Source organism: Ranitomeya variabilis, chromosome 3 (assembly GCF_051348905.1).
Source record: "Ranitomeya variabilis isolate aRanVar5 chromosome 3, aRanVar5.hap1, whole genome shotgun sequence".
Classification (NCBI taxonomy): domain Eukaryota; kingdom Metazoa; phylum Chordata; class Amphibia; order Anura; family Dendrobatidae; genus Ranitomeya; species Ranitomeya variabilis.
In genome coordinates, this window is record NC_135234.1 from 108224587 (window position 1) to 108247140 (window position 22554).

A 22554-nucleotide genomic window follows, 5' to 3' on the forward strand; every position below is an offset into this window, starting at 1 on the left:
TTAAGGGTGATCCCCAATCCTGGGCTTTCTCCCTACTAGCCGGTTCTCCATCTTTGCGGTCGGTGGATGAGTTTTTTGGCGGCATTGACGCTTGTGTATGGGGAACCTGATGGCGTCTCCCTGGTAGAATCCCGACTGCATAAAATCGAGCAGGGGGGTTGGCTGGCTGCGGTGCACTGCTCGGAGTTCAAAAGGTGGGCCACTGATACACAGTGGAATGACCCTGCCCTTAGGAGTCATTTTAGGCAGGGTCTGTCTCCAAAGGTTGCAGGATACTCTTGTGCAGTACTCTGCCCCCAGGTCGTTGGAGGCCGCCATGTCCCTTGCCATCCGAGTGGATAGATGCTTGAGGGAGAGACATACACCAAATGTGCCCCAGGTAGTCTTTGCTAGGGAGGGGGACACACCTGAACAGGTGGATGAACCCATGCAGGTAGGAGGAGTTGGTTCCCAAACGGGGTTGCCTGCATGGTGTGGGGGCATGTCTTTACTGTGGGCAGACTGGTAATTTCATCGGTGTTTGCCCAGCTCGTGCCAAAATACCTCTACCACCTAAGAAGCCGGATCCCCCTGGTCGTCTGAAGGGAGGCGATCAGGGAGTGTATATTTCCTCCATTTCTTCTCCTCAGTGTACCTTGTCAGCTGAAGTGGTGGTTGGCGGAGTAACTGAGTGTATACCGGTGCTTGTGGACAGTGGAGCAGGTGTCAATCTGGTGGATGCTCATTTTGTCCAGACCCATGGCCTGAGGTGTAGGACACTAACTAAACCCCTAAGCGTCCAGGCCATTGACTCTGTACCAGTCAGCCAGGAGTGGGTGACCCAAGTCGTGGATGTTATACACCTGCGTATAGGGACTCGTCATGAGGAGTCCCTGTTGTGCTATGTCTTGGGGGGAATGCCGACACCCATCGTTTTAGGACTCCCTTGGTTGAAAAGATACAACCCGGTCATAGATTGGCGGTCAAGGGAAGTGGTCAGCTGGGATCAGTCTTGTGAGGGCTGCTGCCCGGGGGCAACTGTCTCTGCGTCCTTCTACAACCTACCCCTTCTTCTCCTGTGGGTACAGCAGCAGAGATGCTGCCAGGGAGTAGGGGCAGGACTCAACCCTCTCCACAAGCTGACCCTGAGTGTCGGAGTCCCCTTAGAAGGGGTCAGGGGAGGGTGGCGGTTCCCTCTGAGCATTGTGGGGGTGTGAGTGTGGTGACACAGGGGGACACCTCTGTTGTCAATTCCTCAAAGAGTTCACCATCTTGTGGCAAACGTATGCGTGGAAATAAGCGTTCAGGTCCGGACCTGTGTGTGAATGACTACGTATGGGTGTCCACCAGAAACATCAGGTGGAAGTGTGCAACTGGGACCTGGAGTTCCAGGGTGATTGGGCCATATCGGGTGTCAACCAATCTCAGCCCAGGGACTTTTCAGTTGGAGTTACCCCCAGTTATGAATGTACACAACTCATACCCCAGGTTGGCGCTCTGGAGATTTGTGGCACCTCGGGAGCCTACGTTGTGGCATTTCCATCAGGCCACGTGTCTGCCGCAGGTGCCGCAGGTGTCTGCCGAGATGAACTCTGGTGGATCAAGGCATCCTCACCGTAGGTTGTTATCTGGTGAGGTCAGGTGTTGAGGGTCCAAAGGCCCCTCATTGAAAGGGGGGTACTGTCACGATCAATGTTTGGATCTGTGGCAGATCTGGCCTCTCAGATTATAACATTTTTTCCTTTCAGGCTATCGGGGGTTAATGAAATTTTTCCTCCAGTGGCCGCTGGTGTAATTGCATTGCTGCTAGTTCTGCTGATGTGGGTGGTGACCTCTACCACCTTCCTTTAAAAGGTCACCTGATGCATCAGCTGACTGTTGGTTATACAGGTCCTTTTTGAGACCAACCAAGCTGGAGCCATGAGCTAGCTGGGTTCAGTGATGCTTCAGTTGAATTCTGTCATTTGGTGCCTTACACTGCTGTTCGGTGCATTTCAGCAGAGAAAAGCTAAGTGTTTTGTGTTTCCTTTTCCCCGTGGTGTTTGTCTGACCTTACCTTGTGTTGAATTAGTGCAGCGGTGGGACCAGTGCTCTCACCTGCCAGTTCCCTACTTAGGGATAGGAGCAGGGCAAGCGAGGGCTTGGGTATCCTGTTCGACGGTGGGTTGAAAGAACCCATATAGGGACGGTAGAAAGAGCAGGGCACATCCTCAGGTGAGTGCAGGAGGTGGCCACTCCCCACTCTTAACTGACAGGGCCCACCGTTGTTAGCATGTATCAGCCACTGGCTGATCACAGCCATGTATGTTTGTCTCTGAAATGCTGCAGTGTTTGAGAGAAAAACGTACTTTTAATAGCCGCTCCTCTCCACCCACTGACAGTGTCTGGCAAGTGTTTGACTTTACGCGTACACAGGCAATGGCTTGTCAGTAACTGTCAGCAGGTGGGAAGAGATTTACATGGACTCGCCTGTACAACTATGATAGTTATTAAATATACATTGCTGTGATCGTACTGTAAGAGGAAGCGATGATACTCCTAAAGAGTCTCTGGGTGACGTACCATTAGTGCGGGAAGGCTGCCACCTACTGGCTGGATGGGACCATGTGGAACCAACGGGCACAGGAAGAGTTGCAGGGGGTTCAAACGCGAGTTCAAACACCACACCTGGTCAGGTGCCTTTGATGATGAAGTTCCTGGATATACCAAGAGAGGAAGAGGCAGATGTGGACCCGAAATGATGCTGAAGTCAGAGTGACAGGTCACTGTGGGAAGCTTGCGCCAGCAAAGTGCTGACCTCTGTCAGACAGAGCCTGGATGCTGCTCAGTGAAATCCGAAGACTCGAGGACCAGATCTATGCCTGTCAAGATCCAGAGCCCAAACTGCGCCAGTCAAGGTGCGAATCCCCGCTCTACACCTGTCAAGTTCCAGAGTCCAGATGACTCGCCCATCCCTCTTTCCCCAAGGCCCCGGAGACACTTGCGGTCGAAGATACAAGTGGAGACTTTGACTGGGGGTGGCTGCCTGTAGCGATAGATGGGAGACACAAGTGAGCTGGGCCATCACTTCTGGCACCACCGTGCAGTACAATGATCGGCCTCGGCTAGGACAACAGGTAGGATGGAGGTCAGCTGGGGCAAAGGAGGCTAAGCGTTCCTTCATAGACTTCGTTAGGAGAACTTGTCGCCTAATGGGAAAACCCGATGACCCCAGCTGCCCTCGTTGTGTCAAGAGGTGCTAGCGTAGCAGCTCTCCCAGAAACAAGTGTATGACCCATTCAAAGAGATGCCAGTATAATCCGTTAATTAACTTCTCCGATTATACAGACTGAACTTTAAGACTTATCGTGTATTCTGCATTGTATAACCCACTTATGCTTGTGCTGTCTTCAATTGTTAAACTGCTTCCCAAATTCCACCTGTTCCCACCATACCAGAAGGAATAAATAGTTTTCTGTCTGTTCCCACTTCGTGTTCATCTATGTATTGCATCCAGGCTCAGACTGGCCACCAGAGAATAGGAGAAACCTCCAGTGGGCCACCATGCAAAGATAGGCTCTCCACTTATATGAGAAGTACCGTAGTTAGCACAATACATTTGTTTCACTGTGTACAGTCAAGGGCATCATCTCAACATTCATTTAACAACTTACCCGTTTATTATTATATAGAAACACAGGCATGTGATATTTGCAGGTAGCTGAACAGTGGGCCCAACAAACTCCATGTTGCTGGTGGGCACTTGGCACCCCATTAAAAATAGTAATTTTTTTTTTACCATAGAGCGAATGCTCTTCTGAACCTGGTGTTTTTTTATCCTTTGGTTCCTGCATCTCTCTGTTCCTGACATGACCATCTCATTCTTGTATGTAAATCTATTCTTGTTAACTAAGGGGGCGTGATCCTAAACTCTTCTCTGTCAGCATCTTCTTGAGGGCCATATCTCAGGAATATAAGGGTGCAAGAAATAAATAGGAAGAAAATGGCAGTTTCAGAACAACTATATTTAGACCTGATGAAACAATTACATATTATTGCCTTGTGTCAAATTCGCTATAAGGCTTGTACCCTCCCAGCTAACCCCATCCACACCCTGATCTCCTTCCATTTCCTATTTGAACGTTGATTCTCAAAACTGTTTAAATGAAATGAAACTGTCTTTGAGGCCCAACCAATCAGAAATCAGCTTTAATTTTTTTAACCCCTTTACCCCCAAGGGTGGTTTGCACGTTAATGACCGGGCCAATTTTTACAATTCTGACCACTGTCCCTTTATGAGGTTATAACTCTGGAACACTTCAACGGATCCAGGTGATTCTGACACTGTTTTCTCGAGACATATTGTACTTCATGATAGTGGTAAAAAAAATTAGATATTACCTGCGTTTATTTGTGAAAAAAGCGTAAATTTGGCAAAAATTTTGAAAATTTCCCAATTTTCCAAATTTGAATTTTTATGCAATTAAATCACAGAGATATGTCACACAAAATACTTAACAAGTAACATTTACCACATGTCTACTTTACATCAGCACAATTTTGGAACCAACATTTTTTTTGTTAGGGAGTTATAAGGGTTAAAAGTTGACCAGCAATTTCTCAGTTTTACAACACTATTTTTTTTTTAGGGACCACATCTCATTTGAAGTCATTTTGAGGGGTCTATATGATAGAAAATAACCAAGTGTGACACCATTCTAGAAACTGCACCCCTCAAGGTGCTCAAAACCACATTCAAGAAGTTTATTAACCCTTCAGGTGTTTCACAGGAATTTTTGGAATGTTTAAATAAAAATGAACATTTAACTTTTTCACAAAAAATTTATTTCAGCTCCAATTTGTTTTATTTTACCAAGGGTAACAGGAGAAAATGGACACCAAAAGTTGTTGTACAATTTGTCCTGAGTACGTCGATATGCAATATGTGGGGTTAAACCACTGTTTGGGCGCATGGCAGAGCTCGGAAGCGAAGGAGCGCCATTTGACTTTTCAATGCAAAATTGACTGGAATTGAGATGGGATGCCATGTTGCGTTTGGAGAGCCCCTGATGTGCCTAAACATTGAAACCCCCCACAAATGACACCATTTTGGAAAGTAGACCCCGTAAGGAACTTATCTAGATGTGTGGTGAGCACTTTGACCCATTAAGTGATTCACAGAAGTTTATAATGCAGAGCCATAAAAATAAAAAATCATATTTTTTCACAAAAATGATCTTTTCGCCCCCAATTTTTTATTTTCCCAAGGGTAAGAGAAGAAATTGGACCCCAAAAGTTGTTGTACAATTTGTCCTGAGTACGCTGATACCCCATATGTGGGGGTAAACCACTGTTTGGGCGCATGGGAGAGCTCGGAAGGGAAGGAGCGCCGTTTGACTTTTCAATGCAAAATTGACAGGAATTGAGATGGGACGCCATGTTGCGTTTGGAGAGCCACTGATGTGCCTAAACATTGAAACCCCCCACAAGTGACCCCATTTTGGAAAGTAGACCCCCTAAGGAACTCATCTAGATGTGTTGTGAGAGCTTTGAACCCCCAAGTGTTTCACTACAGTTTATAACGCAGAGCCCTGAAAATAAAAAATCTTTTCCCACAAAAATTGTTTTTTAGCCCCCAGTTTTGTATTTTTTTCAAGGGTAACAGTTGAAATTAGACCCCAAAAGTTGTCCAATTTGTCCTGAGTATGCTGATACCCCATATGTGGGGGGAACCACCGTTTGAGTGCATGGCAGAGCTCGGAAGGGAAGGAGCGTCATTTGGAATGCAAACAGATGGATTGGTCTGCAGGCGTCACATTGCGTTTGCAGAGCTCCTAATGTACCTAAACAGTAGAAACCCCCCACAAGTGACCCCATATTGGAAACTAGACCCCCCAAGGAACGTATCTAGATGTGTTGTGAGAACTTTGAACCACCAATTGTTTCACTACAGTTTATAATGCAGAGCTGTGAAAATAAAAAATTTTTTTTTTTGCACAAAAATTATATTTTAGCCCCCAGTTTTGTATTTTCCCAAGGGTAACAGGAGAAATTGGACCCCAAAAGTTGTTGTCCAATGTGTCCTGAGTATGCTGATACCCCATATGTTGGGGTAAACCCCTGTTTGGGCGCACAGGAGAGCTTGGAAGGGAAGGAGCACTGTTTTACTTTTTCAACGCAGAATTGGCTGGAATTGAGATCGGACGTCATGTCACGTTTGGAGAGCCCCTGATGTGCCTAAACAGTGGAAACCCCCCAATTATAACTGAAACCCTAATCCAAAGACATCCCTAACCCTAATCCCAATGGTAACCCTAACCACACCCCTAACCCTGACACACCCCTAACCCTAATCCCAACCCTATTCCCAACTGTAAATGTAATCCAAACCCTAACTTTAGCCCCAACCCTAACTGTAGCCTTAACCCTAGCTCCAAACCTAACCCTAGCCTTAACCCTAGCCCTAACGCTAGCCATAACCCTTGCCCTAGCCCTAACCCTAGCCCTAACCCTAGCCCTAACCCTAATGGGAAAATAGAAATAAATACATTTTTCTAATTTTTTAATTTTTCGCTAACTAAGGGGGTGATGAAGGGTGGTTTGATTTACTTTTATAGCGGGGTTTTTAGCGGATTTTTATGATTGGCAGCCGTCACACACTGAAAGACGCTTTTTATTGCAAAAAATATTTTTTGCGTTACCACATTTTGAGAGCTATAATTTTTCCATATTTTGGTCCACAGAGTCATGTGAGGTCTTGTTTTTTGCGGGACAAGTTGAAGTTTTTATTGGTAACATTTTCGGGCTTGTGACATTTTTTGATCGCTTTTTATTCCAATTTTTGTGAGGCAGGATGACCAAAAACCAGCTATTCATGAATTTCTTTTGGGGGAGGCGTTTATACCGTACCGCGTTTGGTAAAATGGATAAAGCAGTTTTAGTCTTCGGGTCAGTATTATTACAGCGATACCTCATTTATATCATTTTTTTATGTTTTGGCGCTTTTATACGATAAAAACTATTTTATAGAAAAAATAATTATTTTTGCATCGCTTTATTCTGAGGATTATAACTTTTATTTTTTCTTTGATGATGCTGTATGGCGTCTCGTTTTTTGCGGGACAAGATGATGTTTTCAGCGGTAACATGGTTATTTATATCTGTCTTTTTGATCGCGTGTTATTCCACTTTTTGTTTGGTGGTATGATAATAAAGCGTTGTTTTTTGCCGCGTTTTTTTTTTTTGCGGTGTTCGCTGAAGGGGTTAACTAGTGGGACAGTTTTATAGGTTGGGTCGTTACGGACGCGGCGATACTAAATATGTGTACTTTTATTGTTTTTTTTTTATTTAGATAAAGAAATGTATTTATAAGAACAATATATTTTTTGGGGGGGGGATATTTTTTTTTGGAATTGTTTTTAATTTTTTTTACACATGTGAATATTTTTTTTTTACACTATAACATAGCCCCGGGGGGGGGGGGCATCATGTTATAGTGTAAGATCTCTGATCTGACACTTTGCTGTGCACCGTGTCAGATCGGCGATCTGACGTGCACAGATCCAGGCTTCCCGGCGCCTGCTCTGAGCAGGCACTGTGAAGCCTCCTCCCTGCAGGACCCGGATGCCGTGGCCATTTTGGATCCAGACCTGCTGCAGGGAGGAGGAGGAAAGAGACCCTCGGAGCAACACGATCACATCGCGTTGCTCCGGGGGTCTCAGGGAAGCATGCAGGGAGGCACCTCCCTGCGCGATGCTTCCCTATACCGCCGGAACACTGCGATCATGTTTGATCGCAGTGTGCCGGGGGTTAATGTGTCGGGGGCTCCCCCCGTGAGCGCGGCCGATCGCATATGATGTACTATCCCGTCGGTGGTCATACGGGCCCACCCCACCTCGACGGGATAGTACATCTAATGTCAGAAAGGGGTTAAACAGCTCTGGTAAATGAAAGCGTCCATGGGATTGTTGCTGTGGACAACAAACAGTTTTCCTTTTACATAGTTTTATCAATCTGTTATAATGATTTCCACACCTCATCTTGCGCTGATCCTAGAAACATCCAAGACATGCTGCTTGGGCAGACCCAGCTCACCTTTGTATTATCTACATGACAGGTAAGTATTACTGATCCCCATATTGGGTACAATAGGCCAATTACCATATATACTCCTGTATAAGCCGAGTTTTTCAGCCCCTTTTTTTTGGCTGAAAAAGGCGCCCCTCGGCATATACACGAGTCACAGTCTCAGTGCGGAGGTCCCTGGTGTCTCCGGAACATGTCCGCGCTCCCCTGCAGCCTCGGTAAGTGTTTCGGTGGCTGCTGACAGGGCCGGCGGTCAGCGTTGGCACCGGAAAAAGTGCCAGTGTCCTGAGCAGGCGGGACACTGGCGCTCTATGGGGGCCAGGTGCCTGTGCCACCACTTGCTCAGGACCCTGGCACTTGCGATATTTACCTGTCCCCGTTCCACTGCCGCGCTGTGTCTTCCGCGTCCTGTGGCATTCAGGTCAGAGGGCGCAATGAAGTGTTAGTGCGCGCCCTCTGCCTGAGCAGTCACTGCAGAGAGCCGGCGATGCTGAGGAGCAGCGGCCAGCGACGAGAGGTGAGTATGTCATTTTTTTTTATTGCAGCAATATAGGATATAATCATATCAGCATAAACTGCACTAATATGATGAGCATCTTATGGGGCCATCACCAACCTTTATGGAGCATTATATAGGGCGTATTTTGTATGGATCATTTACCAGGAGCTGCTGCATTTCCCACCCAAGGCTTATACTCGAGTCAATAAATTTTCCCAGGTTTTTGTGGCAAAATTAGGTGCCTCGGCTTACACTCGAGTATATACATATGGACCCAATACGCTGATGACTCAGGTGATGACTATTCCTTTATCTAATTGTTTAACTTGAAGCTTCTGGGCACTAACGCAAAATCTCCATCAGGGCCTCAAGTATCATAGGTCTTTAAAGAGGACCTGTTATGTAAAATAATGCTATTAATCTGCATTAGAGATGGTTGTCTGTCAGTGTTGGGGGTACGGTTACAGCTGACACACGTTATGTACTGAACGGTGACTGAAGCCGTGCCTGCCGCACTGCTGTGACTGAGGCTGCAGAGCAGAACTTGTTTCTACAGCTAAGACCAGCAAATGACACAGCTGTATCCTGTGCCCACCGCTGTGTGGTTCTCTATGTGGAGGGATGACCCATAATATGTAGGTGAAAGACGCCAATCTTTATAACCAATGCTAATGTTTTGTCCTGGCAGAAATGTATGTGGCCTATATGTTAATTTACAGATGTAGCCCCCATACCCTTTATACAGCAATGTAGAGCGTGAGCTCTGTACACCACAGAAGAGGTAATTAAAAGAAGTTCAGCTCTTATTATTAATACAGTGCAGAAAGCACATGGTGTACAGATCCCTGATGCAGGTGAGTCTCTGAGCAGCTGCAGCCCCAGAATTTATAGTTATTGTCTTTATAATTAGCAGTTACATAAACAGTTTATATTTGGGATATCGCTACTTCATCGCAAATCATAAGTATATTAGATGTTACTGCACTCCTGTGGCCATATAAAGGCATGAGGTTAGAGGGAATGTGAGCTGACGTCTAACATCATTGCAATTTATAGTTCAGGATATACTGACCCTTAGGACTCCTACCCATCAATGTAAAATAAAATGGTCCGATGTCGGTCCAGAAAAGTGGGATGAGTGTCATGCAAGTGTCATGCGATTTTTAGCACCTAGCATCCGAATGACATCCAATTTACATGCGAATGCTATCCGATTGCAATGCGATTTTAACAAGAGCTTTTACATAGAGCAATTCTCTGTCATTTACACGTTGTTTTCAAAGGAAATATTCTTCAATAGATAGATAGGTAGATAGATGGCGTGGGTTTCCCAAAAACATTAATACCAGCAGAGAGAGAGAGCAGATTTTATTCTCCGTGTAATTTTTTGACAATTTGACTTTGGGGTTAGTAATGGGGGCACCTTATAGATGCCTCTCCATTACTAATCCGAGGACTTGATGTAACCTGACAATACAGAGGTAGCATCAACCCCAATACTATTACCCCACTTACCACCGCACCTGGGCAAGTGGGAAGAGCAAGACTAAATGCCAGATTTTGTGCATCTTAGGGATGCGCCATTTTTGGAGTGGCTGAGAGCTGATATTTTTAGTCTGGGATGGCGTAATATCCTTTACCCCTTCCTAGGTTATTAATATCAGCCCTCCTTTGCTGGTTATTATAAGGGGACCCTATGTTATTTTTTTGGGTGGGTCCCCCATTTTATTAACCAGGAAATGTTAAGTATACAGCTGCATGCTGATACTAATAGCCTGGGAAGCTCCATGGGTATTACCCCATTACCAGGCTTTAAACCTCTGCCCCCAGCTGTCCGCTTTCCCTCTGCTGGTTAATACAATTTTCGGGGTATCCCATGCCATTTTTTTCAGAAAATTATTTAGTGATAAAATACATGTACAGTAAGCTACATAAGCACTGTACTCTTTATATATGTGAGTGACATCTTTTTATCTATCCATTTTATGTGTAAATAACTATTCTATCTATTCTATTCGATCGGGTCACGCTGTGATTTTACTGTGCGCGGCAGATGAAATGTTTTCAAGGACATGGGTGTGTACAAATCGGACATTGCTCGCATTGTCCAAGTGCCATGCAATTTTTTTTTAATGACACCCATTGACTTGCATTGGCGAGTCTCGTCTGAGATACAAGGACAATCTCAACCCCATCTAAGTTGAGAATAAAATTGCAGATGAGCAGGGACTCATAGATTAACATTGGTCAGAGGGCAATCCGATTTTTTATCGGACTGCACTCATCCGTTTTTCTCGCAAATGAGTATGAGCCCTTAAAAGAATTTCCTGCTAGAGTGAAAAAGATAACCTGCGCAAGCCTGGTAGGCTGATAAATGATTCTGTTCACCCAGCTTTCCAAATTAGAATAGCAAATTTACCGAGTAATGCCACATTCCATGTTATAGATATCACTAGTCTAATAAAGCTGGCTGACAATTAACAAATCTGGGTCTTGCAGTGGGGACATAATAGTGGTCACATATTTTTACAAGCAACAGAAATGCTTTATAAAAAAGATTTCCACTTGATAACATTGCATCAGAGTTTTTGTTTGGCATATAAGCAGGGAAAATCTCCTTCCAGCTTTGTAAACCACACAGTAAACCACATTTGTTGTAACACTGAGTGAGGGAGAAGCTAGGTGCCCCCAACGGGAAGAGGGTGGGGGAGCCCAAACTCTAGGAAAGGGGGAATCAGAGGCCCCTAAGCAGATCTGACAACACCCTGTCAGCCCTAATGTCCCTAAATAGGTTCTGCACCTATCACCAAGCAGAAACCTAATCCCTGACTGCCCCTGGCCATGGGCCCTGGATAGTGAGGGGACAGGGTAGCAACTAGTCAGCCCCCACTACAACTAAAGACAAAGCAGGAAGACAAATGAGGGAAAACATTTAGCTTGAGACGACACAAGAGAGCTCATGCTAGCAATCCTCCTGTCATGCCCTCAGCTGCAGGTCCAGTCTCCGCTGCGAAGGGAGACTGGCACCTTTCACGCAGCTCCACTGGTACTACTCACCCTGTCCGTCGCTCCAGACGATCAGCGGCTCCTTTCTCTGCTAAGAACCTGCATCCTCTTGGCAGGTCTCCTGGAAATGCTCTTAGGAGGCGTGCCCTGCTTCCTGCACATACTTAAAACAGCAGAGCACCTGTTCTCTTTTAAGGCTCTCTGTGTTGTGAATTCTGTTCTCGAGCTCCCTCCTGTGGTTATGAATGGTACTTCGATGAGTTCTGTTCATGGACTCCCTCTGGTGGCTGTGAGTGGAGCTGCTGGTTCTGATATTCCTTCTCCAGCTGATCTCGTTCAGGCCTTGGCTGGTTGCTCTATTTAACTCCACTCAGATCTTTACTTGATGTCAGCTGTCAATGTCCTAGTACTGGTTCAGTTCTCTTGGATCTTTCAGATGACCTGTCTATTTCAGCAAAAGCTAAGTCCCTGCTAGCTTATTTGTTACCACTGTGTTTTTGTCCAGCTTGCTAATGATTTAATCTTGTTAGCTGGAAACTCTGGGATGCAGAGTGGCACCACCGCGCCGTGAGTCGGCGCGGTGGTTTCTTTTGCACACTCTGTGTGGTTTTTTGTTAGTTTTTTATGCTGACCACAAAGATACCTTTTCTATCTTCTGTCTGTTTAGTTAGCCTGGCCTCCTATGCTGAAACCTATTTCATTCCTGTGTTTGTGACTTCCATCTTAACTCACAGTCAATATATGTAGGGGCTGCCTATTTCTTTGGGGAATTTCTCTGAGGCAAGGTAGGCTGTATTTTCTGTCTTTAGGGGTAGTTAGCTCTTAGGCTGTGAAGAGGCGTCTAGGCAGAGTCAGGAACGCTCCACGGCTATTTCTAGTTGTTGTGATAGGATTAGGGGTTGCGGTCAGCAGAGCTCCCACTTCCCAGAGCTCGTCCTGTATTGCTAGTTTGCTCATCTGGTCATTTCTAGTGCTCCTAACCACCAGCCAAACATAACAGTACAGCTGGCCCACAAAGTGTTAATGCATCTCAATAGAGGGATAAGAGAAGTTCTGAGACCATTTTTTTTTCTCTGCAGTGTGTTTTGTATTTCTTTTCCCCTTAACCTCTGGGTGGTTCAGGATACAGGTGTAGATATGGACATTCAAGGTCTGTCCTCTTGTGTGGATCAACTCACTGCACGGGTACAAAGCATACAAGATTATGTAGTTCAGAACCCGATGTTAGAACCCAGAATTCCAATTCCTGATTTGTTTTCTGGGGATAGATCTAAGTTCCTGAATTTCAAAAATAATTGTAGACTGTTTTTTGCTTTGAAACCTCGCTCCTCTCGTGACCCCATTCAGCAAGTAAAAATCATTATTTCTTTGCTACGTGGCGACCCTCAAGACTGGGCATTTTCCCTTGCGCCAGGAGATCCTGCATTGCGTAATGTAGATGCATTTTTTCTGGCACTTGGATTGCTTTATGATGAACCAGATTCAGTGGATCAGGCACAGAAAATGTTGCTGGCTTTGTGTCAGGGTCAGGATGAAGCGGAGGTATATTGTCAGAAGTTCAGAAAGTGGTCTGTGCTTACTCAGTGGAATGAGTGTGCTCTGGCGGCAATTTTCAGAAAGGGTCTTTCTGAAGCCCTTAAGGATGTTATGGTGGGATTCCCCACGCCTGCTGGTCTGATTGAGTCTATGTCCTTGGCCATTCAGATCGATCGACGCTTACGTGAGCGCAAAAATGTGCACCATTTGGCGGTGTTTTCTGAGCAGAAGCTTGAGCCTATGCTATGTGACAGGACCTTGACCAGAGCTGAACGGCAAGAATACAGACGTCAGAATGGGCTGTGTTTTTACTGTGGTGACTCCACTCATGCTATCTCTGATTGTCCTAAGCGCACTAAACGGTTCGCTAGGTCTGCCACCATTGGTACTGTACAGCCAAAATTTCTTTTGTCCGTTACTCTGATTTGCTCTTTGTCGTCCTATTCTGTTATGGCATTTGTGGATTCAGGCGCTGCCCTGAATTTGATGGACTTGGAGTTTGCCAGGCGCTGTGGTTTTTTCTTGGAGCCCTTGCAGTATCCTATTCCATGGAGAGGAATTGATGCAACACCTTTGGCCAAGAATAAGCCTCAGTACTGGACTCAATTGACCATGTGCATGGCTCCTGCACATCAGGAGGATATTCGCTTTTTGGTGTTGCATAATCTGCATGATGTGGTCGTTTTGGGTTTGCCATGGCTACAGGTCCATAATCCTGTATTGGATTGGAAATCAATGTCTGTATCCAGTTGGGGTTGTCAAGGGGTACATGGGGATGTCCCATTATTGTCTACTAGATGGCAGCCCGATTCTAAAGAATCGGGAGTCTAGAATCCATATATACTTTATTTATTCAAATGTAAGAATAATACAATTAATAAATAATAGTAAGAAAGAACAAAAAATGGCTGCACTCACCAGCTCTTGACAATTCTTGCTATTTAAGGTACAGTTACACAGGATCCATGAACATGCTTATGAGGGGAGTGATGAAAGACATCAGACAACAACTTTGCGTGTTGTGGCAAATGCCACAACAACGGTTCTTTGCTTAAGAACAATAATGTAAATAATAAATAATATGTATCAATAACTATGTATATTGGTATGTTCTATGACATTTTAAAATATTTCATTATTATGTGGAAAAGCTCTTTGTACCCATACTGGCGCATACTTGTGTGCCCATCAGGTATTTTCACAGTACAATTTTCACAGGTGGGGCCCCTCATCCTCCGATTTGGTGGGCGGGGACCCTCGGCCTCCGATTTGGTGGGCGGGGACCCTCGGCCTCCAATTTGGTGGGCGGGGACCCTCGGCCTCCAATTTGGTGGGCGGGGACCCTCGGCCTCCGATTTGGTGGGCGGGGCCCCTCGGCCTCCGATGTGGTGGGCGGGGCCCCTCGGCCTCCGATGTGGTGGGCGGGGCTCCTCGGCCTCCGATTTGGTTGGCGGGGCCCCTCGGCCTCCGGTTTGGTTGGCGGGGCCCCTCGGCCTCCGATTTGGTGGGCGGGGACCCTCGGCCTCCGATTTGGTAGGTGGGGACCCTCGGCCTCCGATTTGGTAGGCGGGGCCCCTCGGCCTCCGATTTGGTGGGCGGGGACTCTCGGCCTCCAATTTGGTGGGCGGGGACCCTCGGCCTCCGATTTGGTGGGCGGGGACCCTCGGCCTCCGATTTGGTGGGCGGGGCCCCTCGGCCTCCGATTTAGTGGGCGGGGCCCCTCGGCCTCCGATGTGGTGGTCGGGGCCCCTCGGCCTCTGCTCTGGTGGGCGGGGCCGGGCCCCTCGGCCTTCGCTTTGGTGGGCGGGGCCGCTCGGCCTTCGATTTGTTGGGCGGGGCTCCTCGGCCTCCGATTTGGTTGGCGGGGACCCTCGGCCTCCGATTTGGTGGGCGGGGACCGGCCTCCGATTTGGTGGGCAGGGACCCTCGGCCTCCGATTTGGTGGGCGGGGACCCTCGACCTCCGATTTGGTGGGCGGGGACCCTTGGCCTCCGCTTTGGTGGGCGGGGCCCCTCGGCCTCCGATTTGGTGGGCGGGGTCCCTCTGCCTCCGATTTGGTGGGCGGGGACCCTCGGCCTCCGCTTTGGTTGGCGGGGCCCCACGGCCTCCGATTTGGTGGGCGGGGTCCCTCTGCCTCCGCTTTGGTGGGCGGGGCCGCTCGGCCTTCGATTTGGTGGGCGGGGCCCATCGGCCTCCGATTTGGTGGGCGGGGACCCCCGGCCTCCGATTTGGTGGGCGGGGCCCCTGGGCCTCCGATTTGGTGGGCGGGGACCCTCGGCCTCCGATTTGGTGGGCGGGGACCCTCGGCCTCCGATTTGGTAGGCGGGGCCCCTCGGCCTCCGATTTGGTGGGCGGGGACCCTCGGCCTCCAATTTGGTGGGCGGGGACCCTCGGCCTCCGATTTGGTGGGCGGGGACCCTCGGCCTCCGATTTGGTGGGCGGGGACCCTCGGCCTCCGATTTGGTGGGCGGGGCCCCTCGGCCTCCGATTTGGTGGGCGGGGCCCCTCGGCCTCCGATGTGGTGGTCAGGGCCCCTCGGCCTCCGCTTTGGTGGGCGGGGCCGGGCCCCTCGGCCTCCGCTTTGGTGGGCGGGGCCGCTTGGCCTTCGATTTGTTGGGCGGGGCTCCTCGGCCTCCGATTTGGTTGGCGGGGCCCCTCGGCCTCCGATTTGGTTGGCGGGGCCCCTTATCTTCCGATTTGGTGGGCGGGGACTCTCGGCCTCCGATTTGGTGGGCGGGGACCCTCGGCCTCCGATTTGGTGGGCGGGGCCCCTCGGCCTCCGATTTGGTTGGCGGGGCCCCTCGGCCTCCGATTTGGTGGGCGGGGACCCTCGGCCTCCGATTTGGTGGGCGGGGACCCTCGACCTCTGATTTGGTGGGCGGGGACCCTCGACCTCTGATTTGGTGGGCGGGGACCCTCGGCCTCCGCTTTGGTGGGCGGGGACCCTCGGCCTCCGATTTGGTGGGCGGGGACCCTCGGCCTCCGCTTTGGTTGGCGGGGCCCCACGGCCTCCGATTTGGTGGGCGGGGCCCCTCTGCCTCCGATTTGGTGGGCGGGGACCCTCGGCCTCCGATTTGGTGGGCGGGGACCCTCGGCCTCCGATTTGGTAGGCGGGGCCCCTCGGCCTCCGATTTGGTGGGCGGGGACCCTCGGCCTCCAATTTGGTGGGCGGGGACCCTCGGCCTCCGATTTGGTGGGCGGGGACCCTCGGCCTCCGATTTGGTGGGCGGGGACCCTCGGCCTCCGATTTGGTGGGCGGGGCCCCTCGGCCTCCGATTTGGTGGGCGGGGCCCTTCGGCCTCCGATGTGGTGGTCGGGGCCCCTCGGCCTCCGCTTTGGTGGGCGGGGCTGGGCCCCTCAGCCTCCGCTTTGGTGGGCGGGGCCGCTCGGCCTTCGATTTGTTGGGCGGGGCTCCTCGGCCTCCGATTTGGTTGGCGGGGCCCCTCGGCCTCCGATTTGGTTGGCGGGGCCCCTTATCCTCCGATTTGGTGGGCGGGGACTCTCGGCCTCCGATTTGGTGGGCGGGGACCCTCGGCCTCCGATTTGGTGGGCGGGGACCCTCGGCCTCCGATTTGGTGGGCGGGGCCCCTCGGCCTCCGATTTGGTTGGTGGGGCCCCTCGGCCTCCGATTTGGTGGGCGGGGACCCTCGGCCTCCGCTTTGGTGGGCGGGGACCCTCGGCCTCCGATTTGGTGGGCGGGGACCCTCGGCCTCCGATTTGGTGGGCGGGGCCCCTCGGCCTCCGATGTGGTGGGCGGGGCCCCTCGGCCTCCAATGTGGTGGGCGGGGCCCCTCGGCCTCCGATTTGGAGGGCGGGGACCCCCGGCCTCCGATTTGGTGGGCGGGGCCCCTCGGCCTCCGATTTGGTGGGCGGGGACCCTTGGCCTCCGATTTGGTGGGCGGGGACCCTCGGCCTCCGATTTGGTAGGCGGGGCCCCTCGGCCTCTGATTTGGTGGGCGGGGACCCTCGGCCTCCGATTTGGTGGGCGGGGACCCTCGGCCTCCGATTTGGTGGGCGGGGACCCTCGGCCTCCGATTTGGTGGGCGGGGACCCTCGGCCTCCGATTTGGTGGGCGGGGACCCTCGGCCTCCGATTTGGTGGGCGGGGCCCCTCGGCCTCCGATGTGGTGGTCGGGGCCCCTCGGCCTCCGCTTTGGTGGGCGGGGCCACTCGGCCTCCGCTTTGGTGGGCGAGGCTGCTCGGCCTTCGATTTGGTGGGCGGGGCTCCTTGGCCTCCGATTTGGTTGGCGGGGCCCCTCGGCCTCCGATTTGGTTGGCGGGGCCCCTCGGCCTCCGATTTGGTGTGTGCTCTGCCTGGGGCCACTGTGCTCTGCCTGGGGCCCCATATGCTGCCTGGGGCCCCTGTGCTCTGCCTGGGGCCCCTGTGCTCTGCCTGGGGCCCCATGTTCTGCCTGGGGCCCCTGTGCTCTGCCTGGGGCCACTGTGCTCTGCCTGGGGCCCCATGTTCTGCCTGGGGCCACTGTGCTCTGCCTGGGGCCCCATAAGCTGCCTGGGGCCCCTGTGCTCTGCCTGGGACCACTGTGCTCTGCCTGGGGCCCCATATGCTGCCTGGGGCCCCTGTGCTCTGCCTGGGGCCACTGTGCTCTGCCTGGGGCCCCATATGCTGCCTGTGGCCACTGTGCTCTGCCTGGGGCCCCGTATGCTGCCTGGGGCCCCTGTGCTCTGCCTGGGGCCCCATATGCTGCCTGGGGCCCCTGTGCTCTGCCTGGGGCCCCTGTGCTCTGCCTGGGGCCCCATGTTCTGCCTGGGGCCCCTGTGCTCTGCCTGGGGCCCCATAGGCTGCCTGGGGCCCCTGTGCTCTACCTGGGACCACTGTGCTCTGCCTGGGGCCCCATATGCTGCCTGGGGCCCCTGTGCTCTGCCTGGGGCCCCATGTTCTGCCTGTGGCCACTGTGCTCTGCCTGGGGCCCCATAGGCTGCCTGGGGCCCCTGTGCTCTGCCTGGGACCACTGTGCTCTGCCTGGGGCCCCATATGCTGCCTGGGGCCCCTGTGCTCTGCCTGGGGCCACTGTGCTCTGCCTGGGGCCCCATATGCTGCCTGAGGCCCTGTGCTCTGCCTGGGGCCCCATATGGTGCCTGGGGCCCCTGTGCTCTGCCTGGGGCACCATGTTCTGCCTGGGGCCCCTGTGCTCTGCCTGGGGCCACTGTGCTCTTTGCCTGGGGCCCCATGTTCTGCCTGGGGCCACTGTGCTCTGCCTGGGGCCCCATAAGCTGCCTGGGGCCCCTGTGCTCTGCCTGGGGCCCCTGTGCTCTGCCTGGGGCACCATGTTCTGCCTGGGGCCCCTGTGCTCTGCCTGGGGCCACTGTGCTCTTTGCCTGGGGCCCCATGTTCTGCCTGGGGCCACTGTGCTCTGCCTGGGGCCCCATAAGCTGCCTGGGGCCCCTGTGCTCTGCCTGGGACCACTGTGCTCTGCCTGGGGCCCCATATGCTGCCTGGGGCCCCTGTGCTCTGCCTGGGGCCACTGTGCTCTGCCTGGGGCCCCATATGCTGCCTGGGGCCTCTGTGCTCTGCCTGGGGCCCCATATGCTGCCTGGGGCCCCTGTGCTCTGCCTGGGGCCCCATATGCTGCCTGGGGCCCCTGTGCTCTGCCTGGGGCCCCTGTGCTCTGCCTGGGGCCCCATGTTCTGCCTGGGGCCCCTGTGCTCTGCCTGGGTCCACTGTGCTCTGCCTGGGGCCCCATATGCTGCCTGGGGCCCCTGTGCTCTGCCTGGGGCCCCATATGCTGCCTGGGGCCCCTGTGCTCCGCCTGAGGCCCCTGTGCTCTGCCTGGGGCCCCATATGCTGCCTGGGGCCCCTGTGCTCTGCCTGGGGCCCCTGTGCTCTGCCTAGGGCCCCATGTTCTGCCTGGGGCCCCTGTGCTCTGCCTGGGGCCACTGTGCTCTGCCTGGGGCCCCATATGCTGCCTGGGGCCCCTGTGCTCTGCCTGGGGCCCCTGTGCTCTGCCTGGGGCCCCATGTACTGCCTGGGGCCCCTGTGCTCTGCCTGGGTCCACTGTGCTCTGCCTGGGGCCCCATATGCTGCCTGGGGCCCCTGTGCTCTGCCTGGGGCCCCATATGCTGCCTGGGGCCCCTGTGCTCCGCCTGAGGCCCCTGTGCTCTGCCTGGGGCCCCATATGCTGCCTGGGGCCCCTGTGCTCTGCCTGGGGCCCCTGTGCTCTGCCTGGGGCCCCATGTTCTGCCTGGGGCCCCTGTGCTCTGCCTGGGGCCACTGTGCTCTGCCTGGGTCCCCATATGCTGCCTGGGGCCCCTGTGCTCTGCCTGGGGCCCCTGTGCTCTGCCTGGGGCCACTGTGCTCTGCCTGGGGCCCCATAGGCTGCCTGGGGCCCCTGTGCTCTGCCTGGGACCACTGTGCTCTGCCTGGGGCCCCATATGCTGTCTGGGGCCCCTGTGCTCTGCCTGGGGCCACTGTGCTCTGCCTGGGGCCCCATATGCTGCCTGGGGCCCCTGTGCTCTGCCTGGGTGTAGGACACTGGTGACGTCACTTATCTCCGGACATTAGCTCCGGACATTAGCTCCGGACAATAGCTCCGGACAATAGCTCCGGACAATAGCTCCGGACAAAGCCACGGAAGTTGGCACAAATTGCAGGAAGTAGTATTCTAGGCAATTATATATTAGATTTCGTCTTCCCATCCTTCTGAAGTCCCTGAGTTCTTGTCAGATTACCGGGATGTATTTGATGAGCCCAAATCCAGTGTCCTACCTCCTCATAGGGATTGCGATTGTGCTATTAATTTGATTCCTGGTAGTAAGTTTCCGAAGGGCCGACTGTTCAATTTATCTGTGCCAGAACACGCTGCAATGCGGAGTTATATAAAGGAGTCCTTGGAGAAAGGGCATATTCGCCCGTCGTCGTCACCGTTGGGGGCAGGGTTCTTTTTTGTGGCCAAGAAGGATGGTTCTCTGAGACCTTGTATAGATTACCGCCTTCTTAATAAAATCACCGTCAAATTTCAGTACCCTTTGCCTCTGCTGTCTGATTTGTTTGCTCGGATTAAGGGGGCTAGCTGGTTCACCAAGATAGATCTTTGAGGGGCGTATAACCTTGTGCGTATTAAACAGGGCGATGAATGGAAAACAGCATTTAATACGCGCGAGGGCCATTTCGAGTACTTGGTGATGCCATTCGGGCTTTCTAATGCTCCATCTGTGTTTCAGTCCTTTATGCATGACATCTTCCGAAAGTACCTGGATAGATTCATGATTGTATATTTGGATGATATTTTAGTCTTTTCGGACGATTGGGAGTCTCATGTGAAGCAGGTCAGAATGGTGTTCCAGGTCCTTCGTGCTCATTCCTTGTTTGTGAAGGGGTCTAAATGTCTCTTTGGAGTTCAGAAGGTTTCATTTTTGGGCTTCATTTTTTCCCCTTCTACTATCGAGATGGACCCTGTTAAAGTTCAGGCCATTTATGATTGGACTCAGCCTACTTCTGTGAAGAGCCTTCAGAAATTTCTGGGCTTTGCTAATTTTTACCGTCGCTTCATCGCTAATTTTTCTAGTGTTGTTAAACCATTGACTGATTTGACCAAGAAAGGTGCTGATGTGGTCAATTGGTCCTCTGCGGCCGTTGAGGCTATTCAGGAGCTGAAGCGTCGTTTTTCTTCTGCCCCTGTGTTGTGTCAGCCAGATGTTTCGCTCCCGTTTCAGGTCGAGGTGGATGCTTCTGAGATTGGAGCAGGGGCTGTTTTGTCTCAAAGAGGTTCTGATGGCTCTGTGATGAAACCATGTGCTTTCTTTTCTAGAAAGTTTTCGCCTGCTGAGCGCAATTATGATGTGGGTAATCGAGAGTTGTTGGCTATGAAGTGGGCGTTTGAGGAGTGGCGACATTGGCTTGAAGGAGCCAAACATCGCGTGGTGGTCTTGACGGATCACAAGAATCTGACTTATCTCGAGTCTGCCAAGCGGTTGAATCCTAGACAGGCTCGATGGTCGCTGTTTTTCTCCCGCTACAATTTTGTGGTTTCGTACCTTCCGGGTTCTAAGAATGTGAAGGCTGATGCCCTTTCAAGGAGTTTTGTGCCTTATTCTCCGGGAGTTCCTGAGCCGGCTGGTATTCTCAAAGAGGGGGTAATTTTGTCTGTCATCTCCCCTGATTTGCGGCGGGTGCTGCAGGAGTTTCAGGCTGATAGACCTGACCGTTGTCCAGCGGAGAAGCTGTTTGTCCCTGATAGATGGACTAGTAGAGTTATCTCTGAGGTTCATTGTTCGGTGTTGGCTGGTCATCCTGGAATCTTTGGTACCCGAGATTTGGTGGCTAGATCCTTTTGGTGGCCTTCCTTGTCACGAGATGTGCGTTCTTTTGTGCAGTCCTGTGGGACTTGTGCTCGGGCTAAGCCCTGCTGTTCTCGTGCCAGTGGGTTGCTTTTGCCCTTGCCGGTCCCGAAAAGGCCCTGGACGCATATTTCCATGGATTTTATTTCGGATCTTCCTGTCTCTCAGAGGATGTCAGTTATCTGGGTGGTTTGTGATCGCTTCTCTAAGATGGTCCATTTGGTACCTTTGCCTAAATTGCCTTCCTCCTCTGATTTGGTTCCATTGTTTTTCCAGCATGTGGTTCGTTTACATGGCATTCCGGAGAACATCGTGTCGGACAGAGGTTCCCAGTTTGCTTCAAGATTTTGGCGGTCCTTTTGTGCTAAGATGGGCATTGATTTGTCTTTTTCTTCAGCTTTCCATCCTCAGACAAATGGCCAAACCGAACAAACCAACCAGACTTTGGAAACATATCTGAGATGCTTTGTTTCTGCTGATCAGGACGATTGGGTGTCCTTCTTGCCTTTTGCTGAGTTCGCCCTTAATAATCGGGCCAGCTTGGCCATTTTGGTTTCGCCTTTTTTCTGTATTTCTGGTTTCCACCCTCGTTTTTCTTCAGGGCAGGTTGAGCCTTCGGACTGTCCTGGTGTGGATTCCGTGGTGGACAGGTTGCAGCAAATTTGGACTCACGTAGTGGACAATTTGACATTGTCCCAGGAGAAGGCTCAACGTTTTGCTAACCGCCGTCGCTGTGTTGGTCCCCGACTTCGTGTTGGGGATTTGGTTTGGTTGTCGTCTCGTTTTGTTCCTATGAAGGTTTCGTCTCCTAAGTTTAAGCCTCGTTTCATTGGTCCTTATCAGATTTCTGAAATTATTAATCCTCTGTCATTTCGTTTGGACCTTCCGGCTTCTTTCGCCATCCATAATGTGTTCCATAGGTCGTTGTTGTGGAGATATGTGGCTCCTATGGTTCCCTCCGTTGATCCTCCTGCCCCGGTGTTGGTTGAGGGGGAGTTGGAGTATGTGGTGGAGAAGATTTTGGATTCTCGTATTTCGAGACGGAAACTTCAGTACCTAGTCAAGTGGAAAGGTTATGGTCAGGAGGATAATTCCTGGGTAGTTGCCTCTGATGTTCATGCTGCCGATCTTGTTCGTGCCTTTCATTTGGCTCGTCCGGAGCGGCCTGGAGGCTCT